Source organism: Zalophus californianus, chromosome 10 (genome assembly GCF_009762305.2).
Source record: "Zalophus californianus isolate mZalCal1 chromosome 10, mZalCal1.pri.v2, whole genome shotgun sequence".
NCBI lineage: Eukaryota > Metazoa > Chordata > Mammalia > Carnivora > Otariidae > Zalophus > Zalophus californianus.
The window spans coordinates 69,087,271-69,110,886 of NC_045604.1; the positions used below are offsets into that span (position 1 = coordinate 69,087,271).

The 23,616-nt window shown below is 44.3% G+C and overlaps 1 protein-coding gene across 21 annotated transcripts in view; it reads right to left on the reverse strand.

Annotated features, from left to right (window-relative positions):
* The window catches only part of DISP1 (dispatched RND transporter family member 1), a 176,046-nt gene that overhangs the window by 57,719 nt on the left and 94,711 nt on the right, over window positions 1-23,616 (reverse strand). Inside the window, exon 1 of one of the 21 annotated variants that reach the window (XM_027611181.2) lies at window positions 7,694-7,752. The exons of 18 other annotated variants lie outside the window; for them this stretch is intronic. The gene's annotated coding sequence lies outside the window, so the exon portion shown is untranslated. Of the gene's footprint in view, window positions 1-1,581; window positions 1,686-7,693; window positions 7,753-23,616 lie in introns of those variants that run through there. 2 more of the 21 variants (XM_027611185.2, XM_027611183.2) reach the window with 2 other exon arrangements.

Consider the following 23,616-nt stretch of genomic DNA (forward strand, 5'->3'; position numbering starts at 1 on the left):
TTAGTTTGGAGTTTATTTACATAGTTTAGTGACTCCTGAGGCTTCAAAGGGAACTAGAGTTTTCTTAATTATAAATACTATGATCAAAAATAACTTTCATGTGGGTGAAGAGGATATATTCATTCTTTTTCTTTCAATGAGACTACCTGTTAGAGAAAATTTTACCATATTGTAAAGTGTGCTCTCAATTTCTTGCATTACCACTGAAGAAACTCATTTATGAAATGTCAATGATTTGAGTGAAATACCTGTTTTGACAAAGTTTTTATCTCCTAATTGCTTTAAAATTTACATTTTACTCTCAGACACATAAATATTTCACAAGTTAAACTAGTCTGAATTTCCCTGCCAGTGGCATAGAAATTATCTATCTACTGTAAGCAGAAGTGAACACAGTAGGGATAAAATGGATGTTGTTTAAGGTACAGATTTGCAATGGGCAGTAAACAAGCCAGAGAACTCGCGCAGGGCAATGAATCCACACAACACTGAACCACCATCATCAAACCTGCGAAGACACTAAAACTTCACTACCCCTGACACTGGACAGAAAAGGTAACCACGTAATGGGATAGCAGTGCTAAATATCACTACAACAGCATTCATTGCTACAATATATAAATGTACCACATCAACACACCTACGTCTTCAATTTACACAATGGTAAATGTCAAATGTAGTCAATAAAAAAGAAAACACGTAAATGTGGCCCACGCATTCTGACTTCCACTCTGAATGGTAAATCCAATTACAATGCATGAAACGTGTCATTGACTCACACACAGCCTGCAGATTTAAGATGGGCATTGCCATGACTTACGCTTGCTGTGGACCCTCAGTTCTGAGGTAGGTATCTTCACCAGACTTCTATCCCTATAGGTTGGAAGATGCTAATATTTTACCATCTTTTTACGATATTTAATTCACACAAGTAAAGTAATTCCTAGGGTTCTACACCTAGTTTTCTACCAGCTAGTAACAAGAGAAGCACATATTTTCAAAATCCTCTCCTTTAGACAGAGGCTAAAGAAGACTCTCAAAGCATGAAACAACATAAACTACTTTTTTTTTTAAAGATTTTATTTATTTATTTGAGAGAGAGAGAAGGAGAGACAATGAGAGAGTACAAGTGGGGAGGAAAGGGAGAAGCAGGGTTCCCGCTGAGCAGGGAGCCCGATGCGGGGCTCGATCCCAGGACCCTGGGATCATGACCTGAGCCGAAGGCAGATGCCCAACAACTGAGCCACCCAAGCGCCCCCAACATAAACTACTTTATTTAATTAATTTTATTTTATTATGTTAAACTACTTTAAATCTGAGGTTTCCTCCTGACTTACTAAAGAAAGCACATTTTAATAAACCCAAGAAATGGCTGACCTTACCTTTCTGTATCAGGTCAAAATTCAAATAACCTTCATAAGATTTTTAATGCATTTAGATGCCATTCAAAGTTCATACCAAGAAAAAAACCTAGGAGTTGAAATTAAAATTCGATCCTAGAAGCAGAGAACAAAGTTCCGTTTTTAAATAAATTCTCAAACAACTAATTCACGCATGCAGAAGCGTAAGTAAACGTATTACCTTCACGTGCAAAGAAGAACAGTGGCTGGCTCGGTCTGCGGCTCTGCGGCTCTGCGGCTCGGTCTGCAGCTCGGTCTGCTCCGGAGGGACGGCCCCAGCAGGAGCTGCAGGAGCCGAGGCAGACTGAGTGCGAGCACAAGCAGCAGGCTTTGGATTCTGCGTGTAAGGGGCCGGGGCTCTCAGTGTCTGGGCTCCTACAGGACAGGAGCGCTTTCTCCCACCTCCCCACGGAGGGGCAGGGTCTCGGCTATGGGAACAGCTGACACACGGGCTGGATCCAAGCACAAGGTCAGCAAGCCAGGATATGAAGGTGACATGTAATTTCTAGCCTTTTCCTGCTTTGGGCAAATTGCAACAAGGACTGTTTTTACTTAGAACTTCCTTTGATCTTCTGGATTTAAAGTTACTTAGTAGACTAAAGCAATGTTAACTGATATTATTTGCTTGCTTAGACTAACTTAAGTGTTACAGATTCAGTTTTCTGACACATGGGGCTACTACATTTAAACTAACACAAATAAACACCAACCCATATTTATTTCCAAGTTCCGGGATTCTTATGTTTTTTCACGAATATTCTTGAGACTCTCCTTTTAGGGCAGAAAGTTCAGAGTTTTTAAAAGGCAGAGTCTTCTTTATTAAAGAGGAAAGTATTATTTAAAACAGTAATAAGTGTTTCCCTTCAATTTTCCTAAGCAAAACAGCTGTTTGTTAAATGACTTTGACACTACTTTATGGACTTGTGGCCCTGATGATGTCATTATTTTAAATTCCACAATGTAAAAACCTTGTAAATATCTGATATCTGCAAACAAATACTTTCCATTTACAGCCACTGGTAAATAAGTAATCATTTATTGAAACCCTGAAATCTGACTCTTCACGCTTTCTAATTAAAAAAAAAATGCATAAACTCTTTTAACAGGTTGTACTGATTAATTATGTAAAGACAGCACTTCCAAAAATAAAGAAGTTAACACCAAAAGCACAAGTAATCAAAGAAAAAATAGGTAACACTGGACTTTGTTAAAAGAAACTTTTGTACATTAAAGAACATTATCAAGAAAGGGAAGACAACTTACAGAAGAGGAGAAGGTATCTGCAAATCATGCATCTAAGAGGCTAGTATCCACAATATAGAAAACAACTCAACAATAAAAAGATGAGTAATACAATCTAATAGTCAAAGTTTTGGAACAGTCATTTTTTCCAAAGAAAATGTATGGATGGCTAATACGCACATGAAAAGTTGCTCAACATCACTAATAATTAAGGAAATGCAAAATAAAAGCATGCCTATACCACTGGACACCCACTAAGATGGCTATAAAGGGAAAGAAGGGAAGGAGGGAAGAAGGGAGGAACGAGGGAGGGAGTTGGGAGGGAGGGAGGAGGGGGAGGGAGGGAGGAAAGAGTGGGGAAGGAGGAAGGAGGGGGAGGGAAGGAGGGAGGGGAAGGAGGGGGGAAGAAGGAGGAGGAGGGAGGGGGGAAGGAGGGAGGAGGGAGGGGGAAGGAGGGGGGAAGAAGGAGGAGGAGGGAGGGAGGGGGGAAGGAGGGAGGAGGGAGGGGGGAAGGAGGGAGGGAGGAGGAGGAGGGAGGGAGGGAGGAGGGGGAGGGAGGGAGGAGGGGGAGGGAGGGAGGAGGGGGAGGGAGGGAGGGAGGAGGGGGAGGGAGGAGGGGAGGGAGGGGGAAGGAGGGAGGGGGGAAGGAGGGAGGGGGAAGGAGGGAGGGAGGAGGGGGAGGGAGAGATGAGGGAAGGGGAGGGGAGGGGGGAGGGAGGAGGGAGGAGGGGGGAAGGAGGGAGGGAGGAGGGGGGGAAGGAGGGAGGAGGGAGGGGGGAGGAGGGAGGGGGAAGGGGGAGGAGGGAGGGGAAAGGAGGGAGGGTGAGGGAGGGAGGAGGGGGAGGGAGGGAGGAGGGGGAGGGAGGAGGGGAGGGAGGGGGGAAGGAGGGAGGGGAAAGGAAAGAGGGGGAAGGAGGGAGGGAGGAGGGGGAGGGAGGGATGAGGGGAGGGGAGGGAGGAGGGAGGAGGGGGGAAGGATGGAGGGAGGGAGGAGGGAGGAGGGGGAGGGAGGAGGGGGAGGGAGGGAAGGAAACAGGTCTGGGGTCCCCTAAACAAATGGAACAGTCACAGTCACTGTAGGACAGCAGTGACTATAGCACGGTGGATCCTCAGTGTTTGTGGATTCCATATTTGCAAATTTACCTATTGGCTCCAGTTTACCGGTAACCCCAAATCATCCTGGCAGTGGCCTCACATTACTTCCAACATGGGTGTGCACAGAGTAGTGAAAAATTTGAGTCCTCCAACATGCATGCTCCCACGTGATACTGAACACCTTGACGTCCTGTCTTGTTTTAGCTCACATGCGGTAAACAAGCGTTCTTTTCTCTATTTAGTGCCATGTTTTTTTCACATTTCTGTGCTTTTCGTGGGCAATTTCACTGTTTAAAATGGCCCCAAAGAGCAGTGAGCAGTGCTGCCTGTTGTTGGTAAGCTCAAGAAGGTGTGATGTGCGTGTTAGGTACGCCTCCGTCAAGCAAGAGTTATAGTGCTGTTGGCTGTGAGCTCAATGTCCACGAACCAACACGTTAGATAACGTGTCTGTCAACAGAAACACACAAAAAACAAGGTCATGTACTGACTGGTCATCCAACCTGGAAGCAAGACACGAAGGCACCTCATCCTGCATTTCCCTTTATTTGGTGTCAGCGGCAACCGAATGTAACAGAACCGCCGCGAGCAGCAGGGGACTGAAGCACTGGTTCCTACAAGCACTTGCACATGGGTGCTCAAAGCAGCATTGCGATCGTAACAGCAAAAGGAACTCAAATGTCCATCAATGACGCATGGACAAACAAAATGCTGCACGCACACAACGCAACGTTATTCAGCCATACGGAGGAACGACATGGACGGACCTGGGAAACAGGACGCTAAGTGAAAGGTCACACATTGTATGGTTGCGTTTATAGGAAACGTCTAGAAAACTCAAATCCATAGAGACAGAAAGCAGATGAGAGGTTGCCAGGGGCTGGGGGGTGGGTACGGACACGGGAGTAACTGCTACCAGGGAGGCGGTTTCTTTCTGGGTGATAAAAATGTTCTGGAATTGAACAGTGGTGATGGCGCATGACCTTGTGAATTTCTGGAATATGGATTTTTATCTCAATAAAAAGAAAATAAGTATAAAGTTCCAGCCATTAGACCAGAGACCCTCCAACTTGAGAGTGTGACAGAATGTCCAGGGCAGCTGGGAGAAGGCAAACTGCTGCATCCCATCCCCCCAGGGCTCTGACCCCTAGCGTCTGGGGCCTGAGTCCCCAGGTAATGCAGACCCTGCTGATCTGAGACCACATTCTGGGAACCAGCATATTAAAGACACTATGTCCCTATGTTGTACACCTGAAATTAATATAGTACTGTTTGTCAATTACACTTCAATTAAAAATAAAATAATTGTAAACATCAAAAAAAATAAAGACACTGTATGAGCTCCTAGAGGGTAGGAAGGTAACTTTTTCCCTGTATCCTCTAAATTTACATATAGAAGAACCAATCCTAGGGAGAAAAAGACAGGAAGACAGAAGAGGAGAAACATTTACTCAAGTAAATACATTAAAACATTCAGTCTCTGAAACTGCAGGGTGTGTGGATTCCATGTCATACGTATGCCATATGCTGTAAGACCAAAAAAATCTCCAAAAAAGAAAGAAAAGAACTAAAATGAACACGAAGGTATTTTAGCATTCTTTGATGGTTTGAACAGGACTTTGGTTCAGTTTATTAAAGCAGCTAAACCCATTGCATGGTGCTTGTTGTGCAAGAAACGCAAACAAAGGTTCTAGAGTTGTTGGTCCCATAAATTACCTCAAGAAACCCATTAAATTAGTTAGGGTGCCACAGAAACCAAAGACCCGAACTGTCATAAACTTGCAAAGTCTTATTTGTATTTTTCACCAAGTCACTGATATTTGTATTTAATTACTTTATTTAAAAATGTTGGGTCCACGTTAAAATAGACAATTTAAAGTACCCCTCTGGTATTGTCACATGGACTACATTACTATTTTACAAGTAGCCATCAGGATTATTTCCAATGGCTTCAGTATGTTTCTCAATATACTATTTAGAGTATAAAGCGATTGCTAGTAACTTTACAGAGTTCTCATGTTCTCTGAAAACTATATCCCTTTTCTCTGCGGTCCCATTATCGAGGGACCTCTCTCCCTCCAGTACTAGACAGACAGAGGGTGTGTGACAGGACAGAGGCAGGAGCGGGCAGGGGAGGCACAGCATGGAGCACTCGGCAAAGGGAGGATGGGTCTGCTGATTTATAAACTCTTTCACACTGGAACTCGATCCAAAACGTTGCTCCAGGTCTTGCTGTATTTATGAACAAACCCATCCGATAATCTCCGGCGTGTGCCCCCACAGCAGGCACAGTGCGGTGAAGCACCCGGTCAGCATGGCCATCTGAAAGGACCGGTCCGGAGAGGGGGATCATAGGGACGTTCTGAAGGTCATACCCCACGTCGTACTTCAACGTCTCTGCACATTGTTGGGGACACACTGAGGACGTCAGCTCAGAGCACGCAGCTGCCCCGTCACGGCCACTAATGGGGGTCAGCGCCTCCCGCCAGCCCTGTGACCTTCAACTATCACACCCCCAGATCAGCAGAATCCACACATTGTACGCATAGATGGTCTCACAGATCCCTCCCAGCTCTGAGTTCAGGTTTTATGAATTTGGGCATCACTGCAGATGAATAAAATAAGTCCCAGGTTTACTCTTCAAATCTACACATTTGACGCTGAGGTAGTGAGTTGGGAGCAAGACCAGACTGCAAGCAAACTAGAGCAAAACCAAGCATCAGCCTCGTAGATTCCTCTCACCAGACACATTTCTTAATGTTAACAGCTTCTTTTTTTTTTTTTTTTAAAGATTTTATTTATTTATTTGACAGAGAGAGACACAGCGAGAGAGGGAACACAAGCAGGGGGAGCGGGAGAGGGAGAAGCAGGCCTCCCACGGAGCAGGGAGCCCGATGCGGGGCTCGATCCCAGGACCCTGGGATCATGACCCGAGCCGAAGGCAGACGCCCAACGACTGAGCCATCCAGGCGCCCCAACAGCTTCTTTTAAATTCCCGTTTCTTGCTGAAAAGCCTGCCACCAAAATCAACAGCTCTTACAAACGGACGCTTTATGACCCTGCTCACCTTCCAGTCTGACATCCGAGGGTCTGCTTGGCGAAGCGCCCCAGCCCTCGGCCCTCACTCCATCCTCCGCTCTTCTCACGGGCTCCTACGTCCTGTCCTGTGGTCGGCATTCACTCACTTCGCGACCCTCCCTGTGCCGGCCTTCCCATGGCCCCCGCTCCACTTCATCTCCTGCCCCTCTGGTTTACTCCCAGGTTTGGCAATGCTACTGAAAAGCCCGCAGACAGGGAAGCAGAGACCTGACCCGATGCACACTCTCACTGCCAGCAGGCTGTTCTGTCCATGCTGCTGAGATTCACCCACCCACCCCTCTTCTCTGAAATCCCGCAGGGGCTGCTGAAAGCCTTTCCTGTGCTCCCTACCTTCACCCTCTCCCCAAACAGTGCTACCTCTTTAATGGAAAATAATGAAACTATTTGGCCATGGGTTCCTTCAAATGTTATCATCTCTCCCTTGAACTTTTTTGGGAACTGCTCCCCATCTCTCACAATGTCTGGTCCATTTTCCTAAATTAACTGCTTACACACTGTATCTCTGCCATCCAATAAGGGAGCCACAAGCCGCATGTGACAATGTACATTTAAATTAAAATTCCACAAAACTGGAATTTGAGCAGGTGCCCTGCAGCCCCCCCGGAACACGCACAGGGCTGGCAGAGCGCACACCTGGCCCCCCTCAGCAGCACGTGTCAGTCCCCCTCTCTCTCCTAGGTCCACCTGCATCCCCCCAGCCTAGGAAAGCGAGCCTGGTGTTGCCTGCTGGTGCTCAGGCTGCTGGTCCAGCATTCCTCTCCTTGCCAGACAGCCCCTCTCAGCCCCTCTCGGTCCTACCCCCCGTCTGACCAAACCCTTCCTTCAGAAACGGAAGTCGATGGTCCTTTCTCAATACTCACTTTCTTTAAATTTCTTCACCTCCGGGGCGCCTGGGTGGCTCAGTAGTTAAGCGTCTGCCTTCTGCCTTCGGCTCAGGTCGTGGTCCCAGGGTCCTGGGATCGAGCCCTGCATCGGGCTCCCTGCTCGGCGGGAAGCCTGCTTCTCCCTCTCCGACTCCCCCTGCTTGTGTTCCCTCTCTCGCTGTGTCTCTCTCTGTCAAATACATAAATAAAATCTTTAAAAAAAATTTAAAAAATAAATTTCGTCACCTCCTAATGCCCCTGGCAAGACTCTCCTCTCCGTGCTCAGTCTCTGCTGTCGTAATGTCCTCTGCGTCCAGGACCTCGATTCCATTTTTCTGGAGGACCCCCACAGTCCTCCTATTCTAAATCTTAGTGACAGCCCAGGCTCTTGTCAACTGTCTCCTGCCTGTATTGTCACGTTTAACTTCTTTTCTTTTAAGATTTTGTTTACTTGAGAGAGAAAGAGAGCATGAGTGGGGGGGGGGGATGCAGGCTCCCCACTGAGCAAGGAGCCGGATGCGGGGCTCGATCCCAGGGCCCTGGGAAGACGACCTGAGCCGAAGGCAGACGCTTCCCAGACTGAGCCCCCCAGGCGCCCCTGAGCTTCTTTTCTAAGTTCCATTTCGGCAGCTCTTGCTGCCTCAGGACATTTCAATATGAGTCCTGTCAGCAGCTCAAACTCAATACAGCCGGCCCCCCAATCCATGGGGACATGTGCAAGACCCCCAAGGGCACTGAAACCGCAGACGGTGTGGACCCTACGTGACCATTCCTACACAGACACGCCGAGGATGACGCCTCACGTATAAACGAGGTACAGGTGGGATGAACGACAGTAACTCATGATAAAGTAGAGCCCATCACAACAATATGCAGTAATAACAGCATGTGGACGTGGCCTCTCTCTCTCAACACCTTCTTCCTGTGACAGGGAGTGACATGTGGGGTGAAGGGCATGGGCGTGTGACACCGCACCAGGCCACCCCTGGCCACAAGTTAGCAGGAGGGTCATATGCCTCCAGACTGCAGCTGACTGCAGGGAATGGGACCCTGGGAAAGCGAAACCCAGGAAAGGGGGGGCGGAGGGACTACTGTGTAATTGTCTCCTCATCCTCAGACAGCCTCTTGGTTTTCCTGTTTATTTATCCTCTCAGTCACTGAAGCCCTGAACTTTAACTGTTATATGTATTTATGAACACCCGCCCTGTGTGGGGTCCTGACCCTCACACGGCTGTCTGCCCGCACACATCTGTCCTCGAGACAGAGCCACTGCTGTGCACATCGCTCCTCTCCTTTCCAGGCGGCCCGGTCTGCCCTCAAACCACTGCTGCAGCCTCAGCCACGCTCTCCCTCCTTCAGGCAACCCAGAGCTTCCAGATTCTCCATCAGAACAGGCAGATCTGGTCACGCTGCCCCCGGTCCAGAAAACACCAGCGGCTGCTCCAGGCACACAAGGTCAAGTTTAAAGTCCCTGGCCGGCACGCAAGACCCTCCACTCTGGCCCTTCCTACGCGGTGCTCTTGCCAAACAGAATGTGCTCCAAACACACGCACACACACAGCACTTCAGTGCTTTTGCCTTCCTTCACCTGTGGCCACAGCCCATCCATTCTTCACAATACATGACAGGTAATGTGCTTCCACGAAGCCTTCCTGGACGACCCAGCCTGGAGCCCTCTTGTCCTTCTCTGAGTTCTATGACCCTGACATCTCTCTTACAGCATGTACCACATGTTAGTTCTTTATCGTGGTCATTTTTAATAAAGATTTCACTTATTCCAGAGAGAGAGAGGAGGAGGAGGAGGAGCAGAGGGAGAGGGACAAGCAGACTGCACACCGAGCCCAGAGCCCCATGTGGGGCTCGATCCCACAGCCCTGACATCATGACCTGAGCCGAAACCAAGAGTCAGACCCTTAGCCTACTGAACCACCCAGGCGCCCCCATCTTGGTCATTTTTATACCTCTTTCACCCCCTTCATCTACACTTAACCCCCACAAACTATCACCATCATTTTTATACCACTCTGGAAGATCTAGTACATGGCAAGTACCTGACAAGTATTTATGGAAAAGAGTGATGTTTTAAAATTTTTTTACCATCGTACTATTACTTTGGTACATTACTACTACTTTCTTAAACAGAATAAATGTGGTTCTGAAATGCAAAATAAAATTCGGTATACAAAATCTTTTTTTCTTGCTGATTTCTATGGGCCCCAAGGACCACTTCCACTGTGGTTATGGGAAAGAAACAGCCAAGACTCAATATATTTTAAGTATAACTGCAATATGTTGCACTATTGTCTGCTTGTAAATTTGGAATAAATTACTGCTGAATCATAAGAAATATCAGCGATTGGCTTTTCATGCTTTTATCCAAACCAGTGGAGGTCACTCCAGCAGCTAATATGCAAGCTTATTCTTGGGAAGTTTTAAAAGTTTATCTTTATTTTGTTTCTAAGGTAGGGTTTTCCTTGGCATTAGCATAAATATTCTTAAACAACGAACACAAACAAAATTTTTCTCTCATAGTGAGCCATAATTCAACTTTCTGCATAACTGCCAATTGGACTTATGCTGGCCTAAGTGATAAAGTGTCCTGGAAACAAGGGGATCTGGGAAGTCTTAGTTTCCATTCATTACATCCTTTGCTTGATTTGATTAAACAAAAGGAAACTCTACACATTTTTATCAATAATCCAGAAAGCATTTCAGTCATCAGGAATGAAATTTACATATTAATCCATATACTTCTAGAAATTTTAGTGAAGATCAGAAACTGGGGTACATATTTTAAAGCAAAACGCAAGGAGATTATTAGTAACTTTCAGAGAAAATGTAGTCTTCTATTTTCCTGTGGAGAAAAAAAATCTGACCATGCAATACTAAAATAGACAAAAATTCGAGCCCTCCTTCACCTAACCAAAAGTTAAAAAACCTTTTTAGGGGCGCGCGGGTGGCTCAGTCATTAAGCGTCTGCCTTCGGCTCAGGTCATGATCCCAGGGTCCTGGGACCGAACCCCACATCGGGCTCCCTGCTCAGCGGGAAGCCTGCTTCTCCCTCTCCCACTCCCCCTGCTTGTGTTCCCAATCTCGCTGTGTCTCAAATAAATAAATAAAACCTTAAAAAAAAAACAAAACACCTTTTTAAATGTGAATACCAACTCAGGTAGGTTAGTTTGGTTGGATTTCAGGAATTTTGGTAAACATTCAGTCTTGGGGTGCGCAGTCTGTTTCAGCAACAGGAGAGCCTCCTCCACTGAAAGCATCCCGAGTGTGTTATGTTTTAGAGGAGGGGAGGAGGCCCAGGGCTGATAGTTTGTATCAAAAACAAGCCGAAACATTTCAGTCATAACAAAGTAACTAGACTGTAGATCATCAAAGAATATAATCTTGTCATGCACAATGATTTAAAAGCAAAGTATAATGCACCCATGGGCTCTGGAGAGTTTCCAAAATATTTTTGGTTTGTGATATGGGATTTCAAAGGAAGATACTTTACTTTCACAGTTGATGCTCCTGGTATGAGATATACTCCTCAAATGAAGACCACTGTGTCTTAACTCTTAATCTAATTAGAATATTATTTTAAGGGTTTCAGCTGCACTGCGACCAAATAAATCTAAATAAATCTAAAAGAACGTGGTATGTGTAGATTAAGAGCGGGATTATGACTAAGAGATTGAAATTTTTTTATTAGAAGCCAGACTTCTAATATTTACAGAGAAAGTTACACTTACTTTCTGTATGTCATGAAATAAAAATACAGGCAAGTTTGGGGCGCCTGGGTGGCTCAGTCGTTAAGCGTCCGCCTTCGGCTCAGGTCATGGTCCCAGGGTCCTGGGATCAGGCCCTGCATCGGGCTCCCTGCTCCGCGGGAAGCCTGCTGCTCCCTCTCCCTCTCCCACTCTCCCTGCTTGAGTGTTCTCTAAAACAAGTAACTTTTTTTTTTAATAAATAAATCTTTAGGGGTGCCTGGGTGGCTCAGTCGTTAAGCGTCTGCCTTCGGCTCAGGTCATGATCCCGGGGTCCTGGGATCGAGCCCCGCATCGGGCTCCCTGCTCCGCGGGAAGCCTGCTTCTCCCTCTCCCACTCCCCCTGCTTGTGTTCCCTCTCTTGCTGTGTCTCTCTCTGTCAAATAAATAAATAAAATCTTAAAAAAAAAAATACAGGCAAGTTAATTTTCCAAAAGTCAGACTTTGTAGGAAAATGGATGTGTCCCTTGCATACAGACACCTGTCTTCGCTGCCGGGGGCTCCCAAGTGACACTGTGACACACGGCACTCTCTGACATAAGAGGAAGTCGTACAGAAGAAAGTAAATGAGAATCCTGAGATTCTCATTTGAGAATCAAATGAGAAAGTAAATGAGAATATTTACCCTTCTCATAATGCGTGGTAACATTATTTTTGGCAAGCAAAGAGCCTTAAACTATCCAAACTCTGAGACAGAAAACAGCATTAGGAGTGTTTCACAAACGCAGGGGAGTAGTTTCTTATGTGGAAAACACACTCATCCGTGATTCAGGAGTTCAGACAGTCCAAAATTATGAAACTGGTGCCGTGTCTGTCTTCAGAGAGCAGTGGATACGGAAAAAAGTTTGGTGACATGCCCCTAACAAGGTAAGAAAGGAGCTGATAACAAAGGAAGGACGGGGGTGTTTGTTCGCATCGGAATTCAAGACTGTGAGCCGTACTCTAGTGTCTCTGGCTTCCTTCCAATCTTCTGCTATATCACAGCAGGCAGTGTTGTTAGACTCAAATCACAGGCCTGGCTGGAAGAATACGTTTATAAATGGGGTACGTTGGAAACTAGGATTAGGTCACGGAAGGTAAAAGGGCTTCTTAACATGTTGGATGCAGCATGTCACTGAGCTCAGCAAACGCCACCTCAAAGCAGGGAGACGGAACCCATAAGGGTTGGCGTGCTCCAAGATCAGTCCACAATTAGTCCATGATGAGGCTCCTCAACAACAAGCCACCTTTGGCACATTCGCTGCAAACCCCAAAGGTGAATGTGCCTAAGCAAGTCTAGCTGGCCATGACCATGCCTGGCGGGGAGATTTCCGGGCTGCCAGCCAGGACGGCCCTCATGGGTATGGCCTGGTAAGAGCTCCAGCTCAGCGGCTGGGACGTGTGACCATGGCAAGGCTGGTGTCCCAATGCCCATCCCAGGCCGCCAGGTACGTGCCGTGACATGTGCTGCTATATTCTGGCATCCATAAAAGACCCAGAATGCTGTGACTTGGGGGTGGGGGGTTGGGGGGGTGGAGCTAAACCTACAGAGGCCACCTGCTGCATCCTCAACCCTAACCATCTGTAGAGAAGAAAAAGCCACAACTCTGTTAATCTGTTCCAGGTTCTCAAATAACCAAGGATCACAAAACTCTTAACAATAATGTAGTGGGAAAATACTTACAGTAAATATAAACATTTCTATTCCTTTACAACAAAACTTGCAACCTAACGGTATAAGGAAAATTACCAGGACAGACACGTAACAAGCCGTGGCTCAAGCACTACGTTTGCACAGAGACACCAAAGGAGAGGGGCATAGGGTCATTTCATAAGGGACATTATTTATTAAGCAGGTCATTGTATCAGAGTTTCAAGTTATGCTAACAAAAGCTTACCACCAACATGACCTCTGCCTTAAAAGGAAACAGAAAAGAGAGAGTCATCACAATGTCATTAGAATGTCCAGTATTTAGATTTGCAAAGATCTGTCACCAGACAATGAAAGATGAAAAACAAACCAACAAACCAACAAACCAAAAACATGGGGGAACTGGAGAAATGGAACCAGTGAGTTATTTGCTTCGTTCTTGAGTTAAAGCATCTGCCTCGTCCGGTCACCGAACAGTCTTTGCCTCCCTGGATATCTCCAGGAATGCCTAAGTGCGTCCCCTACTTAATAACCTTAAGCCACATTCCCTCACACAGCAGGGTAACACCACCCTGAGCCACAGAGAGGGAATGCTGTGCACTCCCCTGCGCCATCCCTGTGGGATATTAGACAACTCAGTGCTCATTCCTTCCTCTGCCAGTGGAATGCCTTAGTAACAGGCATCCACACCCTGCTGGCTTCGCAAGGAGTCAAATCCAGCACCAAGGGTCAAGCTCAGAACCTCTGCACGGAAACAAGTGGGACTGTCACAAATCTCTGAAATGATTGATCCCTTTTAAAGGTAAAATGTACTTACTTAGATCAAAGAAGCCTATCTTGGGAATGACTGCTTTTCCTAATCTCTGATTATATTTGCAACGGTGGCTACAGAGACAGTGTCCAGGACAACTGTGGTTGAGCTCAGACTGTGAAGCCAGGAGGACACGAAAGATGCTCAGTCTTGGGGCACCTGGCTGGCTCAGTCTGCGGAGCAGGCGACCCTAGATCTAGGGTAGGTACACCCTACACCCACGTTGGGTGTACAGATTACTTAAAAATAAAATCTTAAAAAAAAAAAAAAGATGCTCAGTCTTTGCTCCTATGATCTTAAGTTCCCACATTTTTGACACTGTCAAAGACTAAATTTTACAAGATCTCTCAGCATTATCTCTTATGAAGGGGGATAGTATTTACAGAGCTTAGTCTCACAATGACAAGTAACTCTGTATCCTTCTCAAGAGAGCAAGGAAAAAGCCGGAGTGAGAATACTGAAGGAGGAGGTCCTGGTGCTCACGTCTCATTTCTATGGCAAAGCCCCTCGAGCTGGCCCAAAGAAACCTGAATCTTAATAATAATGCACACACCTCACAGGGTCACAAAAAAAATTTTTTTCTGACCCCAACTTCAAAGCATAAAACTGACATCCCATTGGTGTAATATATTTCAAAAGGGAACTAAGTTTGTATATAGAAATACACTTTCACTTCTGGATCCTGGTGCTCTATCTGAAAAGTTCAACTGTGCATTTGCACAGTCTCCCTAAAAGAGTTTTTATTTTTAAAAAGTTCCTTTTAAAAATTTAAATCCTGGTGTCTTTGATCAAGACTGACTTCAAATAGCGGGGGGGCAAGCAGTTTTACAACAGCCTAAAGATTTTCATGATTTTCTTTGGATCTTGGGCATCAGAGTAAATCTACACCCGCCTGGGTAGGAGGAATCAAGAGCATCAGTTATACATACAGCAGACATCATCCAGGCTTTATGTAGAGCATTTCTTAAAAAATCAAGTACTCCTACTTTCAAGTACAAATTTGGGAATGAAACAAGTGTATCCCCACTTGGCTCTGGAGCAGACCAATTATCCAGGAACAAGGAGTGTATGAATCTCAAATTTTATAAAAGTTATCCCAGAGACAGATGCTAAGAACAGATCGCTATTTCATGTTTCATCTGCTCTTTCACTGAATGTTTAATGCTAGTATCTTGTGACTTCTTTTTTAAGATGAAAGGTTAAATAACAAAAGCAGAGGAAAAGGGGAAAAAAGCCCACAGGGTAAAATCTTATTTCTGAGCAAATAAAAAATATAGTTCAAGTTATTTTAATATTTTGTGAATCAACTTCCTTTTCAAATAAGCCACTGAACTTGGAAGTTCAGACTGGATAACGTAGGTCTTGATGGTTAACAGCTGCACTCTAAATTGATACCTACACGCTAATGGTTTGATATATGAAAGCTAATTATTTTATTCATGAAAAATAAACTTAAGCCATTAATTTCTTTGCTTAATTCTTTAATATTTTATTTTATTTTTTTAAAGATTTTATTTATTTATTTGACAGAGAGAGACAGCGAGAGAGGGAACACAAGTAGGGGGAGTGCGAGAGGGAGAAGCAGGCTTCCTGCCGAGCAGGGAGCCCGACGTGGGGCTCGATCCCAGGACCCCGGGATCATGACCTGAGCCGAAGGCAGACGCTTAACGGCCGAGCCACCCAGGCACTCCTTAATTCTTTAATATTTTATAAAATGATTGTCTTAATTTTATATTTCATTTCTGACCGTGTTTGAGGTAAACCTTTAAGAGACAGGGTAGGGCAACACTTTATACAACATTGAAATAAATCTTTTTAATGTGCTAAGTTCCAATCACTACTTTCTACTTTATTCCACCACTTTAAAGTACGGTTCAAAGTTTTTTCAAAGTATAGGTTTTATTCAGCATTCCTGCTATAAACACATAGTCCTGCAGGTTGAGAGTCCCGCAAATGTCTCGCGCTCCAAGATCACGCGGCTGCATCTGGCAGTGGGGCCTCCCTTCTTGCCCCCATTCCCGTGTACACCAATACTCAGACATGAAAGCACTTCCCTATCACTCGGCCATTTTTCTAGCTCACATTCTTTAGTGAAACCTCAAATAACCAAACAAGTTCCACAGGAGTTTACCAGAGCTTATGAATATAGTGAGGCTGGCTTTTATTCCTCTGCTGTCTAATGAGCCTAGAGAAGAAAGTTTGAACAGCTTGGTTAATATAGCGGTCAACCCCCCAAAATGGTGAATGCATATGGGAAATGGACAATGACCACAGCGTCGAGGGGGTGAATTTAAGATGTACCCACCACATACCAGGGAAGAAGGGCAGCAAGGCAGAAGTTGGGCCATCTGAGGGGGACATAGGGAGCTGAAGGGAGAGGACAAAATATACTACTGAATCTAGGAAGGCAAAAAGGAATTTCGGTGTTTTATGCTGTAATCAAACACAGAGAGGTCATCTCGGCTCCTACAACAATTTGCTGGCAGAAGGAACACGACTGGAGCAAACCGGTCTCTGGGCAGACCTAGAGAATCACCGCACGGGTGGGACTACGTGTTCTCACGCATAATGGTTCTTCCCGAGATTCCAACTTAGTTCTCTTCTTATGACCCCTAACACCCATTATAACCCTGGACACCAGGGCCGTGGTTGAGGCATGTTAGTAAGAGCCTGTGAAACTCAGGGGACTTCGGGGATCTGGAGTCAAGACGCAGCAGGGTCCCTCTGAAAGCCACAGCACCTGCCCCTGCTACCCCCTGCAGCTGTCACGGCCACCTCAGTCCCGCAGGGGTCTGTCTCTTCCCCCTGCAGGGGACAAACAGCCACCAGATGTGGCTGCCCTCCTCCAACAGCTCCTTAGCCCTTGCTCTCCCCAGTGTTCCCCCTTGAGCAGAGCAAATGCAAGCTATCTCAGTCCCTTTGCTGCAGATACGTTATCTTCTGGACAATTTAAAGAGAAACAGCAACAGGCTTCCATCTGGAGCAGATACTCTGTGCTGTTAGGACACCCTTAATTTATATTAATCCCTAAGCAGCCTTTATTCAGTCTGAGGATCACCTGAGGGACAAAGGAAAAATAGGTTTTACCCTAAGTAAAAATAATACAAGGAGATGAACCCATTTCTCTGGATACAGAGACACTCCCATGCCCATCAGAAGGGCTCCAGAAAATTCAAAAGCACCTCCTCGACCACTTTCTCACATAAATCCTCACGTCGGGCCAAACTACCGTCAGCATGAGCCCTGAACCTCATTACCTGCACGCACTGTGCTCAGTCCCCTGTGAGAGTAGCGAAGCTGAATGCTCCCTGTTTCTTTAAGGTACAGCTCAATCTCCTTTTCTCTGTTAGACTCTGGACTCACAGAGATCCTTCTCTCCTTTGATTGCCTGACTAGTTTCTCTGCCTGTATTGGATATTTGCAGGATCGTAAGGGCTTCTATCTTTGTAGTTGGAGTAACTGAATTAATGCTGTTTAGCATGTCATGTTCACACATTCTCAGAGGCAGGCCTGACTCCCACTCTGACGTATTCTCCCCTCCCGTACTTCTGTTGGCGTTCACCCAAGTGTTCCCTCTGGGATAACTTTTCTTCTGGTTGAGTCTATTTTTCGGTATTTCCTCTGGGAGGTTATATGAATGGTAAACACTCTTCTTTTATATATTTTTAAATTTTCTTAATTTTGTTCTCATCCTGGAGCAACAGTTTAGGAGGGTGCAAAGTTCTACGCACACTGTTCTTTTTTTCTTAGCTCAGCCCGGATATTACTTCCCTGTCTTCTGGCATCTCACCTGCCAAGGACAAGTCTACTAGGGGAAGCCTTTCCCCCAGTCGTTGTACTGTTTTCTCTCCATGTCTGAGGTGGTTCTACTAGAGTGTTTCAAGTGTGAATTTACCTTTATTTGCCATTTGGTCCCTGGAGTATGTTTGATCTGCTGCCTCCTGACTTCCACCGATTCCGGAGGCCTTGGCGTCAGGTGCCCAGCCCTTCTGCTCGCTGAGCATCCCAGACATACTCATCTACAATCTTTGTGAGAGAGTTCCAATAGCGGATTCAATGTTCCAGTTTCTGCTCTGTCTTCCTTAACAGATGCTCTGGCAATTAGGTTTGCAGGATCATTTTTGAAAGGGACGTCATTTTTGTTTCGTTTCGACCTTGTTCTCCTGACAACTGCATTTGTGGCTTCCTGCTCTTAGCTCCTCTCCCAGCCTGTGTTCACACACTTGCTCTAAGACAGTGCAGATATTAGCAGTTTAGAGATTCAGTTCAATGGTGGTATCAGGAATAACACACAACCAACAGACAATCTGCCTTGGTTTCTGGCCAAACCATGTTTTTATCCCACTTTCTTCCCTTGGTTCACAACTTCTAATAACACTATGGCCCCAACACATTGGCAGAGTTGGCGACTTTGAGAGTCTGGCAACAACAGTGATGGAAATCAGGTGGGGGAAGGGTTCTCGCTTCCACTCCTTCCTCCGAGCAAGGAGCCCAGCTCCATTGCCCCAGTCCCTGTGCAGGAGCCAAAGAGCCCTCGAGCACCTTCCCGCCCCGGCCAGGAGACTAGCTGGCCCACAGTTCCAAGTTCCAGTCCGATCACAACTTCCTATCTCTGAGCACCTTATGGTCTTTGAGGTGTATGTCTTGATTTTCAGGCTGGCCATGTCCCTTCAGTTTTCTCTCTTCTGCTCTGTCACTGGCATGTGGAGGACGGTGCTGAAAACAAGGCCTACGGAGCTGGAGCCCTGCTGACCCGGGCTCTCCTGTCACCCAGTGTGGTGCCTAATACACAATAGGGTTTTGATAAATAACCTGCACAAGGTTACGTGCACACCCCCAAATGTCGATGGAATCTTGAATCATCACAGCACAGCACTAACAGTCATTGTGGCATATATTTGCTCTGATTAAAAATAGCCATGTCTATGCCAGCCATATGAATGTGACAATTTCATGTGTAGTTCATAACGAGCTTGAAACAGTCCTAAGAACACCAGCGAGCTAATGGCTACAAAACACTAAACACAGGTGCTGACCCATCTCTTCCTGACTTCCTCTGCTCTCTACATATAATATATTATTGGTGACATGATCCTAAGGAAAATGTTTCTTGGATCCGAAACTGAAATTAACATGAATCGACTCAAACCCATTTAGCCAACATCATTCTCAGAAGTAAGGCATCCTGGGGCACACGGGTGGTGTGGTCGGTTAAGTGTCCGACTCTTGGTTTCGGCTGACGTCTTGATCTCGGGGTCATGGGATGGAGCCCCACGTCTGGCTCTGCGCTCAGTGTGGAGTCTGCTTGGGATTCCCTCTCTCCCTCTGCCCCTCCCCTCATGTGCACTCTCTTTTTCTCTCTCTCTAAAATAAATAAATAAAATCTTTTTAAAAAAGGCAGTAAATCATCCCAAGAAGCTTTTTTTGTAGGAAGTATATGCTGTAAGGAAAAAGTGCCTCCCAACCAATCCTGAGGCCATCAGGATACATTTGCAAAGCATAGCATATTAACACCACAAAGAGAAGAGTAATAATCCCCAGGAATTCTCAAAAAAAAAAAAAAAAAAAGGAAGAAAGAGAAAGAAAAGGTCAAAGAATAAAAATTTTTCAAAGGTCTTCAGCACTAACCAGGAGAAAATGGTCTTTGATTTTTTGAAAAGGCTTCCATTTATTTTACATTGAAATATTTTTGGTATGGAAAAATTAAATTTATTAGGCTATTGATTTCAAAATAAATAATGCTTAAGAATATCCAGCTGCCGCTGATTTAATTCTCTGGGCATCACACAGCTGCTTTGATTGACAGTTTTACCTTCCAGGAAAATAAACGCATCACATGGAAGTGTGTCATTCTGGTTCAAGCTTGTTTTGTTCCACTAGCCCATGATATCTTGACAATGTACTTTACAAAGAAGTCTCTGGTTACTTCTGGGTAAACGGACAACCTGCAAAGCTGAAAGCCTGTGGTTACTACTCCATCAAAGTACAAACAGCTCTTTCTTTTAAAAGTCTGTACATTCAAGGACTACTAATTTCCCGACAGCTGTGCTAAATCATCAAATCTTGAAACCATCCTGTCTTCTGTTGGAAATGACCCTAGTGGTCATCTTTTCTATAGAATTCCTGATCCTAGGCTTTTCCCTGATGAGCCTGCTGATACCAGCATCCCTGGAAGGCCCACTTAAAACCCGGCTGTGGCTGTTCTTCACCAGCAGATTCCCATTCAGGGATGTGCATTTCTAACAAGCTCCCAGAGGATGCCGAAGCTGCTAGTTGGAGAGCCATACTTTGAGAACCATGGCTCTAGCTTCTTTCCCCTTTCACTACATCCAACAGAGTTAAACCAACCCTCCTCAGGCCAGACATCAATGTACCAACCAGGGCTGTCACATGAAAGCTAAACCAACTCCCTTCCCTACGTTAGCCCCTCTGTTAATCAGGTCCCTTGTCTATCCCGACCTCATCTCTTGTCCAACCAAGCAAACCCTCACTCTGCTAGAAAGGTCTCCTTATCTGCCAATAAATGGCCACTCTTTTATCATTCCTTATTTATTCACTCAGTAATTCAATAAATATTTATGAGTCACTATACTTAGTGCTGTGAAAAATACTGAGGTCAAAACCTGCCATAATTAACTTCAAATCAACAAATACCCCACGACTCCATATCCCTCTTAGAAATGAAATTGTTTCAACAAGCAAAAAATAAGTCCCCCTAAAGCATTTTGAACTGGTTTTTCCAGGAGTGGAAATGGATACTTAGCACAGCTACTGTAGTCTCTTTCCTGGCCCTCTTCTAACTTAGTATCCATTTTAAAGAGTTCAGAGTGTAATAAAGATTCCACTTATGTATATGCTAAATCGATTTGCAACCTCATGCAGTAGGCTTAAGAAAACTAACTGCTGGTAATTACGAACTGATGCTAGGAAACTAATTTGAGGGCAGGAAATAAGCCTTCCCCATCTTGGTATTTCTGGAGTTTAACACAATCGCTCAAGATCTAGACAAAAGGGTGAAAGCACTCACTGCCTATTAAATTCTCCAGATGAAATATTTTTACAGACAACACCATGGTGATATATATTTAGTGGTAACATTTTACTCTTTTGAACCAAATAGACATTTTTCTAATCCTCAAAGTCCTATGAGTACATTTTTAAATTTGCTTTTACTTGTGCTTAATTTTTAAATAGTATTTATTCATATTCCAGTGCAAATCTTAATGAAGTCGTTCAAGTTATCCAAAACTAATAAGCCCATGGAATAAATGGAATTATTAATGATAAAGGAAGCTTTCACACAGACCCAATTAAGTCAATTTTATAATTTTATTAAAGCATGACAGAAGAGCCCATGTAAGTGCAATAAAGTTTAATGGAAACTCAGTCTGGTACTAAGGGGTGGGCATCGTATGCAATGAAAGCATAAGTTATAAATAAGAAACAGTCTTACAAAAAGTCTCTATTTCCTCAGAAATTAGGCAACACCTACTCATGATCAAATTTATGCACTCAGAGCTTGTGGATAGCTAAAATGATGCTATATATTGCTTATATAGCCTGCATTTGAAAAATGAAGTTATTCTTTAATTAGCATTTCTAAGCCAAAGTTAACAGCTGTTTGAAAAGGAGGCTCATTACATGATTCTGTAAATGTACTCATAATAACTGACATTACCACACAGCTGTATAAACATATTTACCATGACATTTTTCTTCTTACCGCAGGTGTATATTTTCCATTCTGCGCATTACTAATATGTATCTCAGACTAGCCTGGTTTAGTATTAACACTGACGGGAAAAAAATATTTCTTAAATTATTTAACTATTTGTAAAATAAAATGTTAACCCCACAGAACATTTCATATGTCGTAATACATCTTATTTTTTTATTTTTATGCTCCGACTTATCCCTGAAAGGGTTTATTGTAGCTACTTAATTCTTTTTTCTTTCAGATATATTAACAATAAAATCTTCATCTAAAACCTCAATAAAATCAGTCTCAAAAGAAATAATCTGATTTGCATTACCAGCAGACATTACTTGCAACATGAGTATATTTTATGTTTTTCTAGTAACATAGTAAAATATAATTTTAAAAAAGGTAAAATATTCCATAATATAATCATATAACTAGGAATCATTTTATTAAGGTAAAACACGAGTCCCTGAACAAGCTAAAGATAAATTATCCTTTCTAAATTTAATATAAAGTATCATATTAAGAGGAAAGGTTTCGGAATGAATTTTGGCCTTCTTAACTATTTTTTTTTATTATTATGTTGTTAATCACCATACATTTACATCATTAGTTTTTGATGTAGTGTTCCATGATTCATTGTTTTCATATAACACCCAGTGCTCCATGCAATACATGCCCTCTTTAATACCCGTCACCAGGCTAACCCATCCCCCCACCCCCCTCCCCTCTAGAATCCTCAGTTTGTTTTTCAGAGTCCATAGTCTTTCATGGTTCGTCTCCCCCTCCGATTCCCCCCCCCTTCATTCTTCCCCTCCTACTATCTTCTTCTTCTTCTTCTTCTTCTTCTTTTTTAACATATAATGTATTATTTGTTTCAGAGATACAGGTCTGTGATTCAACAGTCTTACACAATTCACAGCGCTCACAATAGCACATACCCTCCCCAATGTCTAAACTTTTGGCCTTGAACATCAAGAATGGTAATATGTTAGGTGATAAAACTCTACAAATATTTTAGCATACAAGTAGCATATTTGGTACTGTTGAAAACAAATGGCTTAGTAACGACTTATGATGATCACTTACCAGCAGAGGTTTAGGAAACTCCCACAAAATTATATTTTCTAACAATTCAGAAACTTCAATCTTGGAGACTACTTTTTAGTTTAGCAAAAACAAAAACATTAAAAACCTCACACTGGCAGGTAATCAAACACCCTCCATATCTCAAGTGATTTCTTTTTTCTTTTTCTTTTTTTAAGATTTACTTATTTATTTTAGAGCTAGAGAGAGCACGAGCAGGAGATGAAGAGGGTGACGGAGAAAGCCGACTCCACACAGAGCACAGAGCCTGATGCGGGGCTCAATCTCACAACCCTGAGATCACGACCTAGGCGGAAACCAAGAGTTAGACTGAGCCTCCCAGGCACCCGCAATGATTTCTAAAGATGTTTAACCCTTTACCTAAAGGACATGAGAATATTTTTCAGCTGTTCCATGCCTATTACCTTTGCCCTTCCTGAAGGAAGGAATAGACAGACTTTTCTTTTCCATAAAAGGGATCTGAATTGTGGGGAACACAGCACACATGCTAGGTTTTATCTGATCTGAACACAGTGGAGGAGACAAGGATAATAAAAAATTTATTTAAGCACAAACTCAACGTTTATTCACGCTGCCGTCTCATGCTGAGCGAGCGCCCAAATACACAACTTCCAACACACAGGAGCAGCACTCTTCCCTTCTCTGCACAAACATTCCGGAGCCTGGGAATGTCTTTGGTGTCTGATAAATCCAGGATTTAGAGTATTAATGTTCAGCATACTTGGAAGGTAATGTCAACTATCTCTGGCACCTTCTGATTTTACACAGTGCAGTTCGGGTCCCACTATCCCTACCATCTCTAAACAGCGATCAGAAAGGCAGCTTAAGGGACAGGAGCTCACGGGGCTTTCTATGTCCTCATTCATCCCAGAGGGGAAAAGCACAGTAACAGAAGCAATTTGTTATAGTCAAGCA